General features: G+C 43.7%; 1 protein-coding gene across 3 annotated transcripts in view; it reads right to left on the minus strand.

Annotated features, from left to right (window-relative positions):
* CACNA1E (calcium voltage-gated channel subunit alpha1 E) overlaps nt 1-15,786 on the minus strand; it is a 406,234-nt gene that overhangs the window by 282,348 nt on the left and 108,100 nt on the right. The gene's annotated exons all lie outside the window — the stretch shown is intronic.

A 15,786-nucleotide genomic window follows, 5' to 3' on the forward strand; every position in this document is an offset into this window, starting at 1 on the left:
GAAATCATAATTTATTTTGAAATTTATTTTAAAATTCAATACATTTATTGAAATCAACTGTATTTCAATAAAATTTTTAAAAATAAAACAAATTCAAAAAAGCATACGTTCTGGGACTAGGCAATTTCATTTGAATCCCTGCTCCACTAACCACTAGCACTGTGACTGGGGAAAATTCCTGAACCAGCTAAGCCCTACTTTCCTCATCCAGTGGTGATAATAACAGTATTACCTCATAGGGTTGTTGTGAGAATTAAAGGAGAAAATCCTTCAAAATGTTTAATGCAGTGCTTCACACTGACCATCAGCTGTTAACGAAGCCAGTACTCCCAAATAAGCATGTAATTCCAATTCTCCATCTGTCCTTCCCCTCCCTGCCTCCTAACCTGGCGTTGCTATGACAAGGGCCAGTGGCTGAAATGAAGGAGCCCTTTTCCAGAGCTGGACATAGTGAATATCAATAAATAAAGCTAAATAATTTGGGTAACTCCTTTCTGAAACTCCATTAGGGTCTTGACTTGAAGCCAAACTAGCCTCTTCCCTTGGAAAAAGCTCTCATAGATCTAACGACATAACCCCCACACAGAAGGCACGTGAGAAGCTGCAGTTAGGAGCAACATAATTGACATCCCTAAGGACCATTGGAACACTCTGGCCACAATAATAAATCCTCCTCCAAAGACCTACAACAATCATTTATTTGCTACTGACTCCAATTTATTTGTTGTAGTCACGCACAGTTCACTAGTAAACATCTGACTTCTCAACCTTTTTCGTGCAAACCTAGAATAGAAAAAACATCAGCAAAGGAAGAAGCTGGTTTTCCCTTTGACACTGGCTCCTGATCCTCTGTCCTCCTGGCCACGGAGTTTGCAGTTTGCCAAATGTTAACCAGCAGTGATATTCAGGCAAACACGAACATTTTATAAATAGCCTCAACTGGTTTCTTACAGAGGAAAAAGCAACACAAAAATAAAATGAAATGAAACAGTCTACTTGCTTATCATTCTTACTTTCAAAGCCTGATCAAAATAGGGGGCAGAAGTGTTAAGGGCTGCAGATACCAACTTCTAGTAGAGGTGTCAACAGTTGCATGAGAGCAAAATGAAACCAAATTCCCAATGACCTTCCATCTCTTCCTCACTTAACTCTGTCACTGTCCCTCTTGCTATTCACAACTAGACTTTGTACACAGAAAGCACTTAATAAAAAGTGGATGGACGGAAGGCTGAATGGACAGAACAGATTTATTTGCAAACTTTCCTCCTAATCAAACGGTTAAAATTACCTGTATATGGATGTTATCTCTACATAAGACTGAAAGCTCCTTGAGGGCAGATATCTTACTATTTACCTTTTTCATCCCAATACTCGGTAAAGTGTTTTGTAGATGCATAGGAAATATTCCTTGAATCAATGAGTATTACTAATAATTAGAAGAAAGTATTTATTATATACCTACTGTACATCCAACAATTCACATTTTCTTTTTTAACACTATACTCATACAGACAATGATGAGGAAAAATGGGCAAGCAACCACCAAAAAAGACTTAACGATCCAAGTTACCTTGGAATCAACAATGAAAGACAAAGAATCCAAAGGCTAACTGTGGACTACCTGACCTTGGATAGAGATCTGGGTGTCCCTGGCCCGGCTTACATCTTTCCCTCTTCTAACCATTACTAGAGACTGAACCACCAACCAGAACAAAGCTGCATCCTGATCACATTGTGCTGAGCTGGCTTACGTACAGATACACACACATATATATTCTACTCCAACCAAACCATTCTGTTCATGACTGCAAGTAACTAAGGTATTTTAGACTTTAAAAAAAAAAAAAAGGTTTCAACATTAACGATGGTCTAACAATGGTTAGACAATGATCTAACTTCCATGTCTAACTCACCTCCTGACCAAAGTCGGGTGTTAGCTTGCAGGCAAGTGACCCTCCACCCAGAGACAAGAGTACCAGGACTACACTAGAGTTCAAGTTCTCAAAGCCCTCTCTGGGCCTCAGCCCCTTCGTCTGTAATAATGGGTCACACTGAATCAGCCGTTCTTACCCCTTTCAAGTGCAAGGTTCCTTTTTTAATGTCAAAAATCCAAGATTCACTTCACCCTCCCAGAGGAGTTATTTCATTAATATAGCTCCATAGCAACTCTGTTAGGTATTATCCATCACTACCTCCCCTCTTTTTCATAGAGATGAAGACACCTAGGCTCAAAGAAGCTGGATCACTTGCCCACAACCACAGAGCTAGTAAACAGTAGATCAGAAACAGGAACTCCAGTCTGCTTATCTACAGAGCCCAAACTGTTAACCACTATGCTATACTAGCTAAAAGAGAAAAACAACACCGCTATTTAGTCTAAGTGTATTTATATCTGATCAATTACAATGGCACCCACACACATTTTAGAAAAATGATACTGTGGTACATATTTGTGAGAAACACTATTCAGGAAACAGCCAATGCTGGGTGCAGCCATGGATCTGCATGTCCACTGCAGTAATTCCAGGGGTCTCTTAAGGCATATTCTTTTTTCCTTTATTTAAAAACAGATTTATTGAAGTATCATTTATATACTACAGAGTTCACCCATCTTTTTTAAGTTGGAAGATAATTGTTTTGCAATGTTGTGTTGGTTTCTGCTGCACAACAATGCAAATCAGTCATAATTTTAAATACACACACACACACACACACACACACACACCCCTTCCCATCCCATCTCTCTAGGGGGTCATGAGTGCCAGGCTGGGCTCCCTGTGTTTTACAACAAATTCCCGCTAGTTTTCTGTTTCATACACGGAAGTATATATATATGTCAATGCGACTTTCTCAGTTTGTCCCACCCTCTCCTTCCCCTGCTGTGTCCACAAGCCCGTTCTCTATGTCTGCATCTCCACTTCTTCCTTGTACACAGGTTCACCAGTACTATTTTTCTAAATTCCATAGGTATGTGTTATATACCATATTTGCTTTTCTCTTTCTGACTTACTTCACTCTGTACAACAGGCTGTAGGTTCATCCACCTCCCTACAACTGACTAAAATCCATTGGTGTATTCTTAAAGTATATACGTGCTTTTACTTTCTATCTGTGGTCCTAAAATTTTAATTCCTGGGTGACTTCCTAATGCTCAACTTCAGTTTGTTTTCAGATCAGTCACAACTCAGGGGAGTTAAAGTAATCACGGAAGTCCTCCTCTGTCTGCAGTAGAAGCTGGTCAAACTATGAGCTATCAGATTCCCAGCAGGGAGAACCCACCTCATACGTGGATCTGTTTGCTGGAGAAGAGGGGCTGAATGTCAAAGTCATTCTGTAGACAGAGCTCTAAGAGGCTGTCTGCCAGAACTAGCATCACATACACAAGCACATATACAAATGCATCACTCTCCATGGCACCTGCCCCCAACTCACCTAGTCTTTTATTTTGAACCATGGTGAAAAATGAAAACAGAGAAAGGTTAGGGAGAGTAAGAGGAGAACAAAGCAAGAGCAAGGAGGAGGAAGCCAGGACATTAAAGAGCTGGCTGCACTCATGTGAAGAGAGGATGTGAATTTAAGTACTCAGTGGGGAAGCCCGGGGTAAGCAGTGAACACCTCCCACCTCGACATCAGAGCCCAGCTGAGAAGCCTCCATCTGGGTGACCTGTCTCCAGAAGAGAGAACACACTTACTCAGAAAGGGAACTGGGAGGGGAGAGGCCTCTGTTTCCTTTCCCCACGTGAGAAGTGGGAAGAGGATGAATTACAGAGCATTTTAAGCTCCCCCTAGAAGGGGCCCCTAGATCACAAAATGGTATATTTATGGTGGCTATTAACCAGAGTTCAACTCAGATCCAGATTCGGCATCGTGATGTGTCACAGGCTTAGAGAGCAGGAGGAAGAGAAACATCTCATCAACAAGCATGTGGGTTGGCTTGATCTTTTGACTATTGTTCTATCAGAAAAATAAAAATCCTAATAATCATATAGCAATGTTCTCAGAAAAGCATTTTTAAAATAATTTCTCTGCTGAACATCAAAAATAAAAGCCCACACACTCATCAATTCTTACCCATTATTTGAATCAGTAGGAGACACTCAGAGTGTGAACCCAGAAGGCAGGACTATGTCTCTACTCTGGGCAGGGTTAACAGTCTTTAGCACAAGACGGGTTAGATTATAAGGTCTACAGACTGGGTTTTGGTACAGTTCCAATAGGTTAAACAAAATTATAGTTGAGGGCCACTGTTGGATGGAGGAGGCAAGGGAGAGGGAGGGACTCTTTGAAGACATTAATTCTATCCTAATACTGAGCAGACTTGGAATCATTCAGGGAAGTTCTATTTTCTCAGCGAACATCACCCATCCCCATTCATTTTCTGCAAATATGTCAACTTCCCTGCTTTAAATCAGCCAACGGCCTCCCACTGAACATCCCTGGTGGTGCCAAGCAGACCCTGAATGATGTGGTCCCTCCCCTTCTCCGGCTCCCCTCAGGTTACCATCACCTCAGTCACTACACGCTGGGCTCCGCTGGCCTTCTGTGCTCTCCCACCTCCAGCCCTTCACACTTGCCCCAACCTCCACCTAAACCCTCCTCATCCTTCCCTTCCCTCTTCTCTCTTCTCCTAGTGAAAGGTTATTCCATCTCTGGGTTTCGACATCAACTTCTTGACCTTCTTCCCCTCAAATTAGGTTAGAGTCCCAGTGTAAAATCCTCCTAGCACTGTAACACGTCTCCTTTGCAACCCTGATACACCTTTAAAGTTTAATTTGGTATCTGTCTCCTCTGCTAGACAATTAGCTCCAAGACAACAGAAACTAGACCTCCACCCAGGACTGCGTCCCTCTTAGGCAGCATGATGTCTGGAACATAACAGGCCCAAGACGAACACTGGCTGCTTCTATCCTTCCCTCCCCCTGGTCTTCTCCTGGCCCTTCCTCCTCATATGTCTTTCCCCATAACTCAACGTTTCAGACATGGGGGCAAGGGTAACCCTGAGTGGGAGGCCCAGGAGATAAATCCTTCTGGTTTTCCCACCCATCGCCCAGAGTTTTGATTAAGACTGCACAGCAGAGATACCCCAAATCAGTTCTATTTCAGCTTCAACTTCCCATGGCCACTCCTGTGGTTCTGGACTAAGCCTGATTCCTCCAGGACCAGTCAGGCCCTAGAGGGTTGGTGGGGGAAGAGGAGAGATGTACAGAATCCTCACAGGGATGTAAACTGTGAGACTTCACCACAAATGCCATCTGAAGTGTGAAACAGTCACACCTGTCACTCTGCCTTCCAGTCACTGTCCCAGAGCTTGAGGCCAGGGAGAAAAGCCACGACCTTGAGCCCCTCTCCTAACCATTCTGTCACCAAGGCCCAGGCTCCTGACAGAAGAGTGGCAGCCGAGACGGGAGGAAATGAAAGGCAAGGGGGAGGACATCAGAATTCAGCCTTTCCTGTCAGTTCTCCTCAGAGAGAGAACTGGAGTGGTCCTCCTGACTGGACATTCCTCCCGAGGGCAAGGGCACTCTCCTCAGCCCTCCTTTCTAACGCCCGAGCCCTCTGACTTCTGTATGTTTGTTTGATGCCGGGGGCCAGAAGACAAAGAAAGAGAATATTTTTTTTTTAAAGAAGAATCTGGAAAACAGTGTTGATGAGGTTAAAAATGAAGGCCTTTGTTTCCACTTTTACTTAGAATTTCTTTATTGTTGTTGATAACAACCACAGGAGGATTTGACTAGTTCAGATAAAATTAGATACTTCTAAGAAGAAATAAGATATACCTCACATTCAATTTGGAGGAAACTTCTGTCTTCAAGCAAAATGACAACTAACGGGAAATTTCAAATCAGCCATAGTCATGGAATCTGCAATAGGTTGCAGTGAAACTTGTCTGTGAGATTGTTAATTTAATTGAGATAAATGACGATTCTGAATGAGGCCTAGTATTTGGAATATTTTCAATTTTAAATATCTTTTTTAAAAGGCGCTCAAGGTGCTTTAGGTGTATTTTAACATTTATCTTCATAACATCACTGACCTAGGGGGAAAGTATCTTTGCTCACCGATTTCATATTTTGCTTCACTGTCTCTCAAAACACTCTGGCTGAGACAGCTGTGTTGTACAGGAGACACTGCACGGGGTTTAGAATGACTGATAATGTCATACAATGAAAATCCCGGCCCCTCTCCTTAGGGAGTGTTTGGCCTTGAGCTCGTGACTTAATCTCTTTGAGTTTTGGTTTCCTCATCTGTAAAATGGAGATGATATCTGCCTTGCTTTGTGTTTCTATACATAAAATGATGTATGCAAATGCTGAGATAGTATATGAGGGTTTTGAGATAAGACATGCAAGCTATAAGTAAAACGTGAATCCACATCACCAGCAGCAGCATCGTCATTACTGTATTTTCTTGTTGTAAGACCTGGTGAGGTAGGCGGTGGAAGGCATTTATTTCATAAATGAGATTTCATAAAGGAAAGCTGAGATGGTTTAGGTATCACCTAGTATCATACTGAAGGATCAAAGAGGAAATGTATATTAGGGTGAGGACCAGGACCCAAAACCCTGAATCATTTAGTCCACTATATTAAATTATGTTTCTATATAAGTTGCACGTATATTCCAGTCAAGTAATTTTTAAAAATCTGATTTATTTCTTAACACCCCAGTGGCCTGAATATAATCCGGAAGTAGCAGATTCTCACCACGAGAGAGAGTGGAGTATAGCTTCAACTGAGCCCTGAATCCATAGTTGACCAACCAGGACCCAACTCAGCTCAGCACATTCCAGCTCTAGGACTATGGACATGTGGCTTAGCTACGTGGGTCTCAGTTTTCTCTCCTGTTAAAAATAATAAACACGGAAAGCTGGACAGATTTATCATTCCCCCAGGTCTAAAATTCGGTGGCTAAGTCTCTCCTGTAAATCTGGAGAATGAACATTAATGCCATGGCCACCTCTGCATTGCAGTCCTGCCTCAGACTTTTCACCCCTGCTGCCCTCTTTCACACACACTCACGCACCTGCCTAAGACTGCATGCATTTAACTGCCTTCAAATGGGAGCTCCAGACCCAGGTGGTGGTCTAGCTTAGAGAGTACCTGGTTATCACGTCTTTCCCTCTGTTACCCTGAATGAATGTAAAGCCAGAAAAATGCTCCCAAACCAAACCACCTGGGCATTCTGAGCTTCCTCCACTCCCCCTGGCTTTCCTTCCTCCTTGTTGACACCGAGACCAATTCAGGACCCCACGAGTTCTCTCCATTTTGAGCTTCTGTCAATCTGTGGAGGTGACAAGAAGCAACGCTTCAGGAAAGAGAAACCAGCCCAACGGCAACGTCATACACCAGAACATAGTAAGTATGTACTTACATAGTAAATACCTACTCTTATCACGCAATAAATATCTGTAGAATGAATCAATGATGAGTCTCAATAGAGAAAAGGGATCAAGGGTCTATGTAATAAGAAATGATCTCCCACCCAAGGAGCAACTGCAGCTCAACTGCTTATCAACTACTAACTGGGACTCTCATCTGAAGTCTCCCCAAAAGAAAGTTTATCATCATCAAAGAGCAAAGAAGAGACCTCCAAGAGCTCCATGTTTTGCCTTATGCCCACCTCCTCCCTGAATCCAAATTCCACATCCTAACTATCTTTTCCATCATGAACCCATCTGGAGGGAAATGCAATTAAAACAGAAAACTAATGTTCTGAGAAAAGGAGAAGCTGCAAGCAGCAGCTGTGTTCCCCCAAAGTGGAGCTAGAAACGAGCGAGGAGCTGGTGAGGAGGTGGAGGGCTTTCAGACGAGCAGCCCAACTCCACTAGGAGAGAGAACTTGAGAAGCGGTCTAGCTTAGGGCTAGCGGAGCACCCCAACATCAGGATGAAGGCACCCGAGATCTCGTCTCCTTCTACTGCCTCAGTTCCTTTGAGCAGCTCCTACCCCCCACATTGCCTCACTTGGCCTCAGTTTCCCCATCTCTGAAACAACAAGCTCCAATGACTCCTCCCTGTACCCAGCCCTTCCCTGCTCCCCACCCCCCACTTGCTTCACCCACTTAGAGTGGAGAGAACGAGTACAAGACAGGTCTGTAAAAGCTCGCCAGGCTCACTGGCACGGAGATGCTATATAAATCCCAAGTGCTATCATTCTAGTACCACAGAGATTTAAATTGGGCTGGGGGCCCCGAGACTGCGTTATCAACACCTCCCCCAGATTCTCAGCACTGGGGAGACGGTGCTGGGGAAGGAAAACTGTGCTTTCCTCGATCTTTAACTGCTCGGGAATGCGTGTATTAGGGCGGCCTCCTTACAGAAACCCTCTAAAAATACCTATCGATGTATATTTAGCTCCAGATAGCGTCCTCCTACCAACAGGCTCCAGGCTGAACCACTCTGCTTGTGCCATGGTGAGAAGCTGGGGACCTCCAATGGCAGCTCCCAGCCCTTCTGCGGCGTCCCTCAGGCTCTTCTCCTCCCTGTTCCCTTTACCCTTCATCCTTCCTCCCAAACTGCAGCTCAGGGTATGGCAATGGTTCCCCTCTCTCTTTTCCATACTCTTTACTCAAAGTGAATTTCAGGATGAAAAAGACCTGCACGGCATCGAGCACAGGGTTAGAACCAATCACTGCTCAAACCAGTCCCTGCTCAAAGCCTTCGGTGGGTCCCTCTGCCTCTGGCTCCACTAGGAGCTCCTCCCACGTGGCCCCAACTGGCCCCTGCTGCCCTCTCTGGGAGCATTGCTCAGTATTCCCCTGGCCAAATCCCCGGAAGCATCCTGTGTGCTCTCTCTCAGCTTCAAGGATTTGTATGAAAATTCTCTTACCCAGAAAAGCACTTCCACTTTTCCTTGTCTAAGTCCTATCGGCCTGCCCTCACATCCCAATTTCAATGTTACTTCCTCCAGGAAGTCTTCCCCAGTTCCCAGAGCTAGACTGGTGCCCTTCCTCTGGGTTTTCATGACACCTGGCCCCCTGCTGGGGACACTCAGCCCTGCACCACCCACATGCAGCACAGTGCCTGGCACATCGTGGGTCCTCAGCAATATCTCCTGAAGGACTTGAAGGAAGACAGAGGGGTGGGGACAGGTGGTCACCTGGGCCCTGGAATGATGGTCTTGGTGGAGGAAGGAGGCTCAGATACACCTGCCCACTCTTCAGAGTTAGTACTCACATATTTGCAGCTAACAGACTAGCCAATAGAGGTCATCTCCCACAGAAAAGCTAGCAAAACTGATTGTAAAGTATGTTCTGAGCAATAAAGATATAGATATAAATGTCATTTTTGCAATACGGCTCAATAGATAACAGCTTTCATTACATGAAAAATGCGGTGTGAGGCAATAGTGCCCTTCTCTCCATATCCCTCCACCTGCCCATAGCACCTCTAGGAAGTTGGGTCATCAGTATTCAGCTCTGACCCCATCCCTTGCACTCATCACTCAGGAAGCAATCCCAAAAGCTAAGCGTGAGAGTCCAGTAAACAGGCCAAACAACAGGAAGTCCAATATCTCTTACTCACCTAGAGACTCAGTTCCCAGCTCCCATTTCTCTAACGGAGTGATCTGGACTCGAGCAGCTGGGCTGGGTCATAGCTACCTGCGAGAGCTGCAGGTAAGGCTTGGCTTGGACAGACCAAGGAAAGGACTTGGAATAGGTGACCCTCTCTGACTGACAGTTTCAGGGTGCCCCCAGCACCCTCCTTCACATCCAATCGGTGACAAGAGAATCTGGCATGGACCAAGTGATTCCATTCTACTAGCATTTATTAAGTACCTACTCTAATCATGCACAGACATGAACAGGGTTCAAAGACACAATCCTGGCCCTCACTTTCCTATTCCTACCCATGGATTAGGAGTGCCTCTGAGTTCTAATCCTCCCCTATCATTACCCATCTATTCTACGGGCTGTGACCTGTTTTTTTTTTTTTTTTTTTTTTTTTTGGTGACCTGTTTTTAAGGCTAATATGTAATAATGACTTCAAATAATTTAGAATTATCCAGGTGGCCTAACAAATATTTAGAAATAGCATCTCTTGAATTGTTACTAATATAAGAGAGATCCCAAGTTATGTAAGGAAATAATTTGTTAAGAAAATGAAAGCGAAGTAAAAGTATTACTCACTCAGTCATGTCCAACTCTTTGTGACATCATGGACTATAAGCCCACCAGGCTCCTCTGTCCATGGAATTCTCTAGGCAAGAATACTAGAGGGGATAGCCATTCCCTTTTCCAAGAAATCTCCCTGACCCAGGGATTAAAGCCGGGTCTCCTGCATTACAGGCAGATTCTTTACCATCTGAGCCACCATAATTTGTTAAAAGAATGGCAAATACACTGTCTTTTAGAAGAAAAGAGAATACATTAACCTTGGTGTTTCTCAGTTCCAGAATTTGAGTGTTCAACAACATACAGTTTGTTGAATAAATGGATGGATGGATGAACAAGCCAATTTATGAAACAAGGTGGAACTTCTAGCTCAGTTTTTACACATGAAACCATGAGAGTTAAGTAACGTGCCTTCTTAACCACAGAGCAGGGAGCTGGATGTATTCCAAACCCATGGACGGACGTCTTAGGATGGACACACGGGGCTCTAGTCCTCTTCAAGTCACATGTAAAGCTTCAGCTCTGGCTCCGGGACACCCACCTGATTATACTGCTCCCGGAGCCCACCCCACATGGCTTCAAGGGGACCGAAGAAACACACAAGCAGAGAGCTGCGGAGCCTGTGAGGTGGTGAGGTCACTGACAGCGCGGGGAAATGACTGTTGAAGAAGGAACTTGGAGCCAGAAAATGTGGGCTCAAGTCCGGCTCTAGCACCTACAGTATATCACATACCCTCTCTGAACCTTGGTTGCTTCATCTATAAAATGGGGATAACAAGATCCCATTTGGGGGATTATGAGGGTTCTATGAATAATGTACATAAATTAACTCTGAACCATGAACTGCCTCAGCTTACAGACCTAAGAATTCTGAAGGTTAGCAGGTCTGGCGTTCAGGCAGAAGGCAGTGGCCCAGGCCCCCCAAGCCCCTGTCTCTGAACAAAGGACATCAATGGCAGGTCCTTGGTTGAGTCAGCGGTCTGGCACCTCAGCTCCCTCCCTACCTCCCCGCACACTCTGAGGGCTGAGAAGCTGGACAGCCTCAGCCCGAGGCGATGTCCCGCTCCAGCGGTGTCCCTCCCCCTCTGCGCAGCAGGCAGATGGAGGGGATACCTGGAGCTGAGATGAGAAGTCAGAGTGGCCAGCATGGGCTGCTCATGGGATGGGCGTCAGGAGGCCTGGAGAGGGGGCTGCACCAGCAGGGGCGGCACACCAGCCCTGGGTCAAAGGACACGTCCCAACTCTGGATCTGCTGTCAAGCTGCCGGCGGTCTTGGGCTGAGCACTTACCCCCTCTGACTACTGGATGACTCCGATCTCAAATCTGATCTACCTGCTTCCCTGGGCTTGTATGACAACATATTCACTATAGCTAAGACCCCAAGAGTTGTAGGTGCCCCGTGGTTTTACTCACCACCAAGAGAGATGAATGCTGTCAATTAAATTATATCATGCCATTATTGTAAGATGCAGGCTGCATATTTTAGACATGCACCACCAGCAGGAGAAAAATGCATTTTAGAAGCAATGTGACATGGCAGATGAAAACACTGTCCAAACGGAAGACAAATTTTGATTATCCATTCCCATGGGATAGAATCACAACTCTGAGCTTGGATCTCAAGAGTGCCACGCCCCTTCCCCAGAAAGAAAGAAAGAAAGAGTAGGTTCAGGAAGAACAGGGGCAAAGTCCTATTGGTTCAGACGGATGGCAGTGGCCTTTCAGCAAAGTTTGAGGAGCTGCTAAGAATGGCAGATACCAGGGCTGGTGGGAGAGAAAGCAGAGAGGACAAGTGGCTTGGCCAAGGGCTCAGCACCCATGCCCACTCGTGTGCACCCCACACAAGGGGACACAGAGGGCCTTGCTGGTTACACTGATGAAGGATTCTGTTGACCTCTACAAATCTGCCCCTTCAATCACGTGCCAACGCTCATTTGAAGGCCAAGTTTGTGGCTCCCACCAGCTTCTTTTGTCCTTCAATGCCAGTTCCTCCATCTTCCCCCACACATCTTAGGCCCCACCCCAGTAAGGCAGATTCTCCTCTAGAAGAACTTCAACCTGTCACAACGCCTCTTAAAATGTGACACCCGAAAGATGTACACTGGAGCATCTTTAATAATTATTCATAACAGCCAAACCCAGAAAGCAACCTAGGTCTCAGATAATTGCAAAAACGGACACATAAGCTGAGTACATCTACTTCATAAACTGCTGAGCAGTCTTTACTGCTTTTTACCAAAATATGGAGTAACATGTACTATGCCCATAATATACTGAGAAAACGCAGCAGAATTACAAGCATTGAAAAGAGAGCTTGCTAAGCATTAAAAAGGCCGGAAGGAAACACCACAAAATAATCAGGAATTTTTCTTAGTGACTTTTTTTCTTTTTTTCAGTATTTTCCAAATTTTCCTTATTGAACATAGAATAGTTTGAAATGAAAACAAAAGGACTAGACAGGAAATTTCAAATGGCCTCTGACACATATAAGACTTAGTGAGACTAAGAATTCACATAATTTTAACATTTAACCCACACATTACAGTAGTCTTCTTTTAAACAGATCATATTTCTAAAATGATTCAGACTCATTTAAGGCCTTTTACTGTATAGATCTTCCATGACTTACGGATGAGGTTACACCCCAATAAACCCGCCATAAGCTGAAAACAACAATAAGCTGAAAACACATTTAATACACCTAACCTAATGAACAGTGGAGACAGTGACAGACTTTATTTTCCAGAGCTCCAAAATCACTGCAGATGGTGACTGCAGCATGAAATTAAAAGATGCTTGTTCCTTGGAAGAAAAGCTATGACCAACCTAGATAGCATATTATAAAGCAGAGACATTACTTTGCCAACAAAGGTCCATTTAGTCAAAGCTATGGTTTTTCCAGTAGTCATGTATGGATGTGAGAGTTGGACTATAAAAAAAGCTGAGAACCAAAGAATTGATGCTTTTGAATTGTGGTGTTGAAGAAGACTCTTGAGAGTCCCTTGGACTCCAAGGAGATCAAACAAGTCAATCCCAAAGGAAATCAGTCCTGAATATTTATTGGAAGGACTGATGCTGAAGTTGAACCTCCAATACTTTGGCCACCTGACGTGAAGAACTGACTCTCTGGAGAAGACCCTGATGCTGAGAAAGATTGAAGGCAGGAGGAGAAGGGGATGACAGAGAATGAGATTGTTGGATGGCATCACTGACTCAATGGACATGAGTTTGAACAAGCTCCAGGAGTTGGTGATGGACAGGGAGGCCTGGTGTGCTGCAGTCCGTGAGGTCAAAAAGAGTCGGACACAACTGAGTGACTGAACTGACTGACTGACTGAACCTAATAACAGCATAGCTGAGCCTAGTTACCTTACATGTTCTTAGAACACTTCCATTAGAATACAGTTAGGTAAACTCACACAACACAAAGCTAATTTTTTAATTAAGTGTTGAATATCTCATGTAATTTATTGAATGCTATACTGAAAGTAAAAAACACAATGATAACCCTCATGATCTCAGGGCTGACTGGGAGCTGTATCTGCCACTGCCCAGCATCACAAGACAGTACCATACTGCCTATGGAAAACATCAAAATTCAAAGTTCAATTGCTACTGGAACAGTATTGCTTTTGCATCATCGGAAACTAAAAAAAATTGTAAGGTAAACCATCATAAGTTGGGGACTGTTTATATAGTATATATTCTTTTAGGGACATTTAAAATATTCCCAAGCTATTAATATTAGCAAAAAGTCAAAAGACAACAATTGTTGGTGAAGATGTGGAGAAAAAAGAACTCTCATGCATTGTTGGTGGAAATGTAAATTGGCACAGTTACTGTAGAAAATAGCATGGAAATTCCTCAGAAGAGTTAAAAATAGAGTTACCATATAATCCAGTAATTTCATTTCTGGTTATTGTGTCCAAAGAAAATGAAATGGACATTTCATGTCCAAAGAAAATGAAATCATTATCTTCAAAGTGATGTCTACAGTTCCATGTGCATTGCAGTTTATTCACAATAGCCAGATATGGACACAACATAAATTTCCATCAGTGAATGAATGGATAAAGAAACTGTGATACAGATATACGTGCACGCACACACACATAAGAATATTATTCAGTCTTTAAAAAGGAAATCTTGCTATTTGCAACAACATGGATGAACCTAAAAGACACTATGAAAAATAAAGACAAATGCTGCACGATCTCAGTTATATTAATTATACTAATTTTTTAGAAGTGGAAGTCATTGTAACAGTGGAAGGAATGGTGGTTATGAGGGACTAGGGGTAGGGGAAAGGGGAAGTTATTGATCAAAGGGTAAAAACTTTCAGCTACAGATGTATATACATTCTGGAGACCTAGTATTCCCCATGGTAAATAATAATGCATATATTATTATATTATTACTATATTATCATAAATAATAAAGTACAACATACCTGAAATTTGCTTAAAGTGTAGTTTTCAAGTGTTCTAACCACCAAAAATAAAAGAGTAACTATGTGAGGTGATGGATATGTTAATCAGTTTGATTGCTGTAATTATTTTATAATGTATCAAATCATCACATTGTATACCTTAAATATAGACAAATTTCATTTGTCAGTCACAGTTTAATTAAGTGGGGATAAAACCCACAAGACATCACCCAGGTGTACTACAGTCTATACCATGTACTTCTGAAACACTACGCAGAAGCTGTATCTTTACACACTAAATCACACTTTAAATGCAGTAGCAGCATTTTCTTTTAGAAAAATAACCTTCAGAAGATCCTTTTGTAAGACAACAGATGTTTTCAAACATAAAGAGTCATCTCTACTACTTATCTGTTCCCTATACTAAGGGGTTCAATGCTCACTAGTTTCTATTTATACATTCTAGTCTATTACCGGAGAAGGCAATGGCACCCCACTCCAGTACTCTTGCCTGGAGAACCCCATGGACAGAGGAGCCTGGTAGGCTGCAGTCCATGGGGCCGCGAAGAGTTAGACATGACTGAGAGACTTCACTTTCACTTTTCACTTTCATGCATTGGAGAAGGAAATGGCAACCCACTCCAGTGTTCTTGCCTAGAGAATCCCAAGGACAGCGGAGTCTGGTGGGCTGCCGTCTATGGGGTCGCACAGAGTCGGACACGACTGAAGTGACTTAGCAGCAGCAGTCTATTACACCTTCAACTTTTCCCCTTTCACTTAATCATAGTTGACATGAAGGTTAAAACGTATGACAATTATGTCTGTTGCACAAGACAATGAAAAGATGAAAGTGTTTCTAAACTCTCACTCTTGTCAGATTTTACCTGCCCCAACTCCTCTGAAAAAGAAAAAAGAAAAAGGTCTTCTTTGCTCCCCTCCACCTTTGGTCAATAGTAATGGTAGCTCATCTCTCCCCGCTCCTCACTTTTCCACCCAGCTCTTCACTTGTCCTCACAGGTTTCAACTTGTGGGCAGCGGGTAAACAACTTTCCATGCTACACCCTTTGCTGCCACCCCCACAGAGGACCCACGGACTGCCCCCTCGCCTGCAGGTACCAAGAGCAGCCTGATACAGAGACACACGAGAAGCCACAAAAGCCTGAGGAGGCATGCTCACACCATCACCAGTCCCAAGGCCCATCGCACATGCTGACAACAGCACTGGACTCGCCCCAGTAGAGGTGCA

The sequence above is a fragment of the Cervus canadensis genome, chromosome 13 (genome assembly GCF_019320065.1).
Source record: "Cervus canadensis isolate Bull #8, Minnesota chromosome 13, ASM1932006v1, whole genome shotgun sequence".
In the NCBI taxonomy this organism is placed as follows: Eukaryota; Metazoa; Chordata; class Mammalia; order Artiodactyla; family Cervidae; genus Cervus; species Cervus canadensis.